We start from the raw sequence: 10,782 nt of genomic DNA, 5'->3' as shown, positions 1-10,782 counted from the left end.
GGTGCAGATGGTCAGTAAAATACATAACACATTTTTTATTGGTTACAAATAGTTTTTTTGGTAATAGCAAACTATTCATCACCATCTAAATCTGTGAACACACCCCTAAAATGCAAAGCTGCCGAGCATATTGATTTTGTATAGTAAAAGCAGTTGATGAAAATGGAAGCCCAAAATCAGGAGGTAAAATCGAACTTAATATTCAAACAGAATAGAAATTTATTGTATCCGATATAGTATAGAACTATAGATTCTTCATTTTAGTAAAATTTTGAATTATCTGAATAGGAAAATTGTCGATTTTGAGACCTAGATTTGGCTAGGGATTTGTTCAAGGAGAATTGTTTTAAAACAGTTGTTTTAAATCAAGTTTTTTTTCCTGTTTTGTTTAAAATGGCTGTATTATTATTTTTTTTTGTATTAAATAGGTTAAAACTTAAACATGGAAAATGGATGTGAAAAGTTGCCAATCGCTTCTCATTCGCAATAAACCCTTCGAAACGCCACAAAAACTGATGACTTGCCCAAACACGCCTTATCAAGCTGTAGTTTAATGCGTCCGCAAACGTCCGCACTCTGCGACGGCGAGGAGCAATTCGTTCGCACATTGTCACATCTCTCACGGGATTCGAAGCAGGACCGGATATACCATTGGGCAAGGTAGGCTTCTTGACAACCGTTTTTGAACTATTCTCTCTTTTTAAATCGTTTTATTTGAATTGTAAAGGCTTATTTCAAAATATTTTTTCTTTTATCTTTTTAACCTCAAAGACAAAGTATTCTGAATTCAATTATACGAACAGCCCGAGCCAGAGTGCCCCGTAGTCTAAATCCGTAGGTTGCCGTCAATCTAAGTAATTTCTTTATTATTGTAACGCACTTGTTTTACCATGAGCTGCCCTTGATCCAATTGCTTTTGGATTGTAGTAGGCTCGTGGGCTTCGTTTCATGATTTTTACTACTCAAAACGTTTTCCTGATATCTCGAATAAGCATTCCTGACTTTGGTGTAGGTACAAACTTGGCGACAAATGTACGCGATGAAAGTAAAAGAAAAATTTTACTTACTTTTTTGAAATTATTATTCCGGCTGAGTGTACAGCTGACAGAACGCAACATTTTGGCGTAGTTTCAAGGGGTATTAAATAAAAATAGATTTATTAAAACAAGCCCATGTTTTAAAACGGGATGTTTTTTTTTAAATTGATAAAAAACGAAACCCTAGATTTGGCATCGACCAAGCAGAGAGAGATTTATTGTTTCGTCAACCAGAAAACAAGCGATGGTACAATAAAAGATATACAAAATATAAGTTAATTCGGTATACTGGAGTGAGCGACACGACCATGAGGTCATCAAAGACTGCTCCCAAAGTTCACAATTAAGATTCACAGTTAATGTATATAAACCATGTATCATCTGATCTGTTTGACGCAAAGAGTTTGGGTTGTGATTCTTGAGAAAGAAAAGTATATATATGTACGCGAATTGTTGAATTTGGGCGTTGAAGCTTGAAAAATAAAAATACACGAGCGTGAACTCGGGCAAAGCATAGGTTCATCAGTTTTCGGTTTAGATTTTAGAATATATTCCATATTTGAAAATATCCTTTTGAGCGTATCCTGAATAGCTAAGTCTTAGGCCATCCCGATGAAAACAAAACTTCACTTCAAAATTACACTACATTGAAAAACCATCGCCATTACCTGGATCAAATCAAAAGCATTTAAGTACTTGCAAGTAATAGAATTACAAACAAGAGAGCAATGCTCAAATATATGGACACGCAGAACAATTCCCCAAAAATCATATGCGGTGACCAACGACTAACATACCGGCGGTGACTTACCAGTACCTGTATCGGGGTACCGTGACGGTACAGGGACTGTCATAGATATTTTAGGTCCTGTGACAATTGAAACATCAGTTGAAATATCTCGTGAATTATGTACCGTATTATCGGATCAGGTACCGAACCACAGTCAAACATTTCACATAAAAACGATACTAAATAACATGCGTCAACTTAACACCAGCCGAATCGGGGTACAATTTTTGGTACAGTGACTGTCATAGCCGTTTAGGGCTGATGGACAATTCGACTACACGGACAACTCACCAGGCCTAGGGTGGTGTAGCCAGTCTGCGGACAATTTCATTCAAACCGCTATAAAACAAAAACCAATATATCAAACCCGTTAATTTTTTCACCGTGGGTGCATTGGCGGCATTTATTCTACACGCTAAACCTCGTATTAACTTTCTACGACAAAGGGTTGAAGCTATACAAATCCCCAAAGTACGGCACTCGAAAGACGTATTTGCGACCGAACAACCAGTGTGCGACCACGGATTTCAAGCCTTGATCATCGTTTATGCTGCGTCGAGATATCGCATACGCAGCCATACAGCAATCAAACAGACAAAACACGGTGGTCGCAAATTGGTTGACAATTGTTGGTCTTGTGACAGCGTGAAAACATTGGGCTTCTAATTGCATTTCTGACCGTCTTATATTTCAAGAACACGGTTATTTCGAACAAAACTCGTTAAATTATAAACAAAGCACCACATCACAGCAATCAAACAGACGAAAACACGGTGGCCGCAAATTGGTTGACAAAGATATTATCGACGTATCGGAAATGCACACCCCCCTATTTCCCCTCCTTCAAATGTAGAAACGCGAAACTTTCAAATATGGTTAAAAGAAACACAACTCTACCCACCTGCCAAGTTTCATCTTTTTATTTCTCATATTTGTATGGATTTTCAAGCTTTTGACAGCTACGAGTTAGTTCAGTGTCACCGCGCTGTGTTACGGTACCAGAACTTCTCTATCTTTAGAAGGTCCTGTCTTGTGACAGCGTGAATTGAAATTGAAAGATGGTCCGTTGGACACAAAATGGCGTCCGATATCCGCAGAACGTTTAGTGACGTCATAGCAAACAAAAACAAACCTTACAGAGCTAACAGAAATATTTGAAATAAATAAAAGTAATAGCCTTCTGGAGAAAAATTTCATCTTCAACCACTGAAAATTTCAAAGCAATTAGTCCAGTAATCAAAGAGAAAAGCGACTTTTTAAAAACGTGTCAAAGAACAAGAATAAGAACAAGAACAACAACAACAACAACATAATATTGAAACGATCGTTATGTCCACTACGTGTCCAATAAGGCCTCAAAGAAGTTTCTGCAACACGTACGTAGCTCTGCAGCGAAGCCAATTTTCTGACTTCGTTTTGATTAGAGCTAGTGATGAAAATATTTGTTCGCACAACGCATATACAGTAAGTAAATGGTTGAAAATACGGACAACAGTTTGATTGCTTAGCGATGGGTATTCGTTATCAAGAGACATCCAAAATTGTGACAGTGATTCTTTTTTAGATCTGGACTGTAAAGTAGAATCTCAATTTTTATCAAGCTTTTTCATCTGGTTTATCATATTAATCCCTCTCCAGTTGATCGATGCTTCAAACTAAATGAATTTACATTACAATGACAAAGTCGTCGGTAACCTGGCACCAGGCTCAAAATATTGGAAAAGATCTCAGCGGCCCATGCTTTTTTGAGCGTCGCGTGACCACCTGCAGGGTCGCAACAAGTTCATATCTTACTGGAATATTATACTGTTCTTTACTTTTTTCTGGTTTAAACAAAGAAATATGCATAACGTTTTATAAGGATGGTCATATTAATCATGAAAAGCATGTAGAACAGAAAAAGCACGCTTGCCAATTTGTAGGTTTCTGAATTTTTGCGATATTTGATGGAGCGCATTCGCGATGAATCGAAGCTTAAAAAGCGAAAAGTGTGATTCCTCGGCGCCTAGATGTCGCGAAACACGTCGCCGCGATGTCGCAATATGATGGCGGAAGAGAAATTGCGTAACGAACCAACGTAATCCTGTATTCGGTAAAGCGATTGAGACGGCATAAAAATAACAAAACAACGAACTTTCTCGCAGACCGGCAAAAAAGCTTCGCGGACCGGCGGTTGGGGACCACTGGTCCAGCCCACCTCTTCATACCTCCAATGTGGCAATTCCGATTGGGCAATTTGCCATTAGGAGACACCTACTATAATCAGCTTGGCGCTATTTTTTTAGAAATATTTTTCTATACATTTTAGTCCTGTGAACTAATTCTGTATCCGATTTGTCAATTCTTACAAAATTATTAATATGGTTTTATTTCTCTTTACTTTTTGTTTGTAAATTTTTTACCAAGTAATATTTCTTATGCTTCTCTCTTTTTATCGCTTCTAATTTTATTTTGTCTGCGTGATTGTATGTATTGTGCGTGTTTTGATTAACTCAATACCTCTGAGTGGGCAAGCACGTACCACTTCTATTGACAACGCCTTTAAAAATCTAAAACCTGTACGTTTTAAACCTTACCTAATTAAGGTCTTGTTCGCTTTGCTGATTCTGTAATCAGATTCATTTATTTTACTTTTGTCATTTATTTTATCGTCTTTCATGCTGATTATGGAGTCAAAATATATACTTATTAAAACCAGATACAGAACGAAGAAAGTTTGGAAGAATAAATGCCAAAATGGCGGCGATCAATTGATCCCGCAATGAGACAACGCAGAACGAGAGAGTAAATCGTTCCATATAGATTTCCAGTTCAGTGGTGCGGTACCGTTACCGATATATGGCTTCAATAAACAAGCATGGTCTTCGTTTCTTCGAAATAAAAACATGGTTGGACGCAAGTATTGTTATAGCAAACGCAAATATAGCAATACGCAAATATAGTTATTATGGATGCATCTTTGTTTGTTTATGTTCCATCGTTGTCTCGCAACGCTTCAATGCGTAGCACTCAAGCCCACCCGCGGTTTTGTTGCAGTTTATGAGATTCAGATTCAGATAATTTATTTCCATCATGCAAGAATCAACACAAAAATTAAAGCACGAAAAAATGACAAACGTGTATAATGACAATCGTAAAAATGTAATTATGCACATAAGAATTCATACAAATGAGAGATTCATAGCAATAGATAAGGAGTCGCGAAAGACTGTGACAGTCATCGAGTCAGCGACACCTGTGGGCTGAAGTTTAAGAGGGAATGACAAAAAAAATTATACAAATTTAATCAATCAATATTAACAGAAAAACAAAATCACAACATATCACCAGAGTAATAATACACGCGACAGCGCCCTTGTGGGGTTCAACTGTGTGTTCATGGACCGTAACAAGAAGTTTTAGAGGGAATGACAGGAAAATTATATAAATTTAATCAATCAAAATTAGCAGAAAAACAAATTATCACCAGAGTAATAATACACGCGACAGCGTGACGAAAAATATAGAGCTCAGATCTGTTTCAATAGTCGATGAATATGGAATTATGGAATAAGTTTGGTATCATATAATAAAAAAAACGCTTACTTCATATTTTGTGCTTCAATAAAACTATGAACATCAATCATCCCGCCCAACATTTTTGAGCTAATTAATGTATGAATACTTACTAGTATTCGATTCTTTTTCGATTCCGAATCTCGATTCGAAATACATAAACGTAATGGCGATCCCGAAGTATGTGCACCAAGATGGCGCACAACCTTAACCTTGTACACATAGTATGTTCAGGTTCATTTCACAACAATAAGAAATGATACACTTAACAAGAAATGATATTGTGGTTCTCAGGTGTAGTAATCATGAAATATTTTGATATAAATAAATGATATAAAGTTGTAAAAGGAAATATTATTACCAGAGACTTACCAACGATAAAAAACTAAGTTTACGAATGAGGTGGCAACGGTTAGTTACCTATCACACAAGACATCTTATACCATACTGCAAAGTGTGTTATTGCTATTTTCGTCAGATATCGATAGATATTTTACAAAACCTCATCATCGTTCCAGTCATTTGTCTTTGATATTTTGTTCTTTTATGTTGTAAATGTTTGAATATTTGCAATTAGATTCGGGTCCGACAACGTGTAATTTATTATACAGGAGAATTGTTCACCACTCTTATAACAAGTCAATATACTGTGTCAACTTACACTGTATATAAAAATAAACGAGTTCTACTGAAATTTATAGCAACTGAACTGAGAAAACTTTTGCAAGCAAAAATAAAATATGACGCAAGGCTAACTTCCGAATTCTCTTACAAAACTAAAAATAATGTCATTTAAAATGTTTTTGCAAAATGAATTTATGTGCGATATATTCTTATACCAAAACTAATCCTAAATTGAAGATTTCAACAGTCTCCCAACGATATAATACGACCATTTTCTGCAATATGTAAATCCTTCCAAATCATGCATTTTGTAATTTGTAAAGTGAGTTTATACAGTTAATAACTACACAAAAGTAAGCTACTGCGACAAAATCTGAAAATAAAGAGAATGCGCCTCGACAGGAAATAATGTTAAAAAGACAATCGCGTGACATCGCATCTAATATTTTTGAAGACCACAAACTTAGACTATAGTAGCTAACTTGTTCTAGGATATGATTCCAAAAGAATGGTATTTTCTTCAAATTCATAATCCCCAAATGCTCTTTTTGCCGTCTATGCTTTGAACAAAGGAATAAATCTATAATCCTCTTACACGCTACATTCTATAGAATTGGAATCGAATGATTGTTTCAATATTTTCTTTATCATTGCAACTAATTTTAAGCTTGAGCTAAGCTGTTTCTCATCAGGAAGGTATGCTTCAAATTGTTCAACTGTAAATATTTGTCGTAATTATTTAATTTGGGTATTAGTCTAGTTTCTAGATCATAAACATGAAGGAACTTTTAAGGACAACATAACACACCCAAAGATAGAAATTGATGACGAATCTTGTGTAGCGAGTACATAGGATAGTTACTGTGTATTATAATACTTTTCACCACTTATTGCTAATAGTGCATGTTATTTGCCTGAAACAAGGTCGTTGCCCGATGTCATTTCCTTCATGATTATTTTCATGAAACGTTTGATGCGAACAAGTTGAGGATGTGTGTGTGTGGTATGGTAATATATGGCGCTTTAAACAATTTGAGTCTTTTGCGCCAGACAATTTAAATCAAAATTTTGTATATGCCTATAATACTCTCTTGGTAGATTTCACAAAATCAACAAGAGCAGGGAAAATGCTAGGGTCGCGTAAGATAGCTTTGAGTTGAAATTCAATGCGGCATTTCATCTTTAGTATGCGTCTTTCATTTCTATATGCACGACAGTTCATTAGAAAATGTTCTACTGTCTCTGGATCATTACAGAAATCGCAAAGTCCATTATTATGGCATCCTATTTTATGGAGGTGCCCATTTAAACGGCAATGTCCCGTCTGAAGTCGAAATAAAATTTTGTCCATTATTCGTGGTGACCAAGTGGAATTCTTGATGCTGTCTTCAATTGAGGGGGAAATTGTCTTGTAATGAAACGCTTGGTCACTTTGTATAAAATGTTGATCCCATTTATTAGCGCAGAATTGTCGAATTTGTGATTTGACTTTGTTTTGTGATTGGGATAATCTTTTGTCCACATCGACTTTCGCCGCTGATACCTTTGCTATTTTGTCGGCGACTTCGTTACCCGGAATGCCAACATGTCCTGGAGCCCATAGTAGTGTGATTTTGCATCCTTGTTCCTGTAACTCAAAAAGACAAGTCTGAATATTTGAAGATATATTACTAATTTGATCCGAGTTATTATTTATAGCGTGTATAGCAGACATACAATCCGATATGACAAGTATATTCCTTTTATAGTTATTTTTTGACCATGTAAGGGCACTATATATTGCAAAAACTTCGCAATCAAACGAGGAACAGTCTTTGTCTAGCCTAAAACCCATACGAGAATTATTATATGGAACATAAACCGCAGCACCGCATTTGTCATCAATTTTTGACCCATCGGTATAGATATGCACGTGTGATTGATAGGATTCATTTATATAATCCAAACTTATAGCTTTTGTTTGGTCGGGCGTGAAGGAAAAAGTATATTCGATAATGCATCGTCGATATTAATTTCGTCCAAATACCATGGGGGAATTTCTTCGGCTCTAATAATACTAATATCCAATTTGTCAATATCGAAAGTCCTTGCAATCATACCAAATGTACGAAATGCTGGAGAGTTGGGAAATATTTCATGCCATGAGTGTTCGATGACTTCGTGGCAAGGATGGTCAACAAATGTTAGCAGTTTAGCCTTATATAAGAGGCATAATTGTAGTCGTCTTATAATCAATGGCATCTCATTACAACAAACTTGTAAAGCAATTTTAGGCGTACTCATCATGCCACCTGCAGCGATGCGTAGACATTGAGATTGGATAATTTCGATTTTTTTTATGACATTTATTGATGCTGAAAAATAGGCTTCCATACCATATTCAATAATGGGTCGAACTAGGGATCTGTACAATGACAAAAGGGGTGATTTGTTAGCTCCCCAGCTAGTTCCAATAAGCAAACGCAGCAGATTAATCCGTTTACTACATTTTTGTACAACATATTCGATATGTCTCTTATAATTTAAGCGCCTATCGAAATAGACTCCGAGGTATCTTACTTCATTCCTGACTGGGAGTATTACACCGTTTATGTGTAGTTGTATTGGTGGTAATTTTCTCTTTCGGGTGAAGAGTACAACTATTGATTTTGTGACCGAGATCTTAAAACCCCATTGATTGCACCAGGACTGAATGCAATCCAACGAGTTCTGAGAGGAAATGATTAAATCTTCAATATTGAGACCAATGTGCCATAGAGCGCTATCGTCTGCAAACAATCCAACATTATCTGATGAAATAGTACTAGGCATATCGTTTATCATTATATTGAATAGCAGTGGACTGATTACGCTCCCTTGAGGAATTCCGTTTTCCAATGAGAATATACTTGAAAGACGACTGCCTACTCTAACCTGAAATGAACGATTTGTCAGAAAAGATGCAACAAAAATCCAAATTTTCCCGGTGACACCAATGTTATATAGTTTGTATAACAGTCCTCTTTTCCATACCATGTCATACGCTTTTTCCATGTCTAAGAAAATGCCAAGTACAGATCTTTTATTTGGTAAATCTTTATATATGTCATCGTGTAATTTTAGATATGCATCAGTTGTAGATCTCCTCCACCTAAAACCGCTCTGTTCTCTACATAATATGCCATTTTTTTCAACAAACCACTTCAGTCTGCGAACTATAATTCTTTCCAAGACCTTACATAAATTGCTAGTTGAAGATATAGGCCTATATGAAGATGGTTGGTCTTTTTGTTTATTGGATTTAAGAATCGGAATTACAACAGAGCGTTTCCAGGTATCTGGAATACTCCCTTTGTTCAAAATCAAATTGAACAATTTGAGTAATATGTCTTTACATTCTGCGGGCAATTTTATAAGCATCGCGTAGCAAATCTTGTCTAGTCCTGGAGAAGTGCTTTTTCTTGGTTTTAAAACTTGATTAAGTTCTTTCATTGTGATATTTTTATCCAATTTGTGATTAGCCTTGAAGATTGTTACGTCATGTGAGGATTCGAATGCGATCTTTCTTTGAAGAAATTTCGGAGTGTAGTTTTCATTGCTACTGACCGCCGAGAACGAACTCGCCAGAAGCTCAGCTTTTTCGGAATCTTCGATTGCTGTTATACCATTGTGTTTTAAGGCCGGGGATTTGTTCGTATACCTTGCTTTTAGTGAAGCGCCTAACCATTTTCCATACGTTGCTGAGTTTTTCATTCTTGTCCAGTGAGCTACAGTAATCATGCCAACTCTGCCTTTTAGCCTTCAATATTATTCTTCTTGCTTCAGATCTACGTTTTTTATACATTATCACATTTTCGATGGACATCGACCTTTTCATTTTAAGGAACGCCGCTTTTCTTAGCCGTATGGCTTTGTCGCAATCAGCATTCCACCATGGGATGCCATTTTTTGTGTAGGATTTTGTTCGTGGTATTGATTCATTTGCTGCTAAGATAATCGCATTTGTAAGAAAATCATTGAATTCATTTATATCGCTTGTGACTATATTCTCACTGATGCGCGTTTTACATAATTCCGAGAACTTATCCCAATTTGCTTTATCGAGTCGCCATGATTCCATGTAATTACTTGTGTCACCGACTTGTGTTACGTTAAAATAAGTTTTAACCATTACGTGATCACTTCCCAGTAACTCATTGGTCACAATTGTATTACATCTATGGGCAACATCAGGAGATGCTATTGTTAAATCCAATAACGACTAATTATTTACTCTGTTATGGGATAAATTTATCCTAGTGGGAACAGAGGTGTTAAGTACTACTAAATCAGTGCTGTCAATAGCTCCAGCAAGAGCTAGTCCTCGTTGATTGTTTGTTGGGCTACCCCACAAGAAATGATGTGAATTAAAATCCCCACAAAAGACTGTTTGTCGTGAAAATTGATCAAAAAATCGTTCGAAGGCATATTGAGAAATTCTAACATATACGTATACATTGACTATCTTAAGATTTCCCAAACTGACACTTTGAGCTTCTGCGCCATTTAGAGGTTGTAAAGGTATTTCAACAAAAGATATATTATTTTTTATAACAAATAAGATGCCACCACCTTTACTAATCAATCTATCTTTGCGTACTAGGGTATACCCTGGTATGCTAGGATTATGCTTTGGTGTGAGATTGCTTTCTTGGATGGCTATTACGTCAGGTTTCTGGTGTGAAGCACTAATAAAGTTTTTCAATTCACCTAGTTTCCGGTATATACTACGGCAATTCCATTGGATGATAGTTAATT

This window comes from Styela clava, chromosome 8 (assembly GCF_964204865.1).
Source record: "Styela clava chromosome 8, kaStyClav1.hap1.2, whole genome shotgun sequence".
Taxonomy (NCBI): Eukaryota; Metazoa; Chordata; class Ascidiacea; order Stolidobranchia; family Styelidae; genus Styela; species Styela clava.
Note: the sequence above shows the minus strand (reverse complement) of the source record.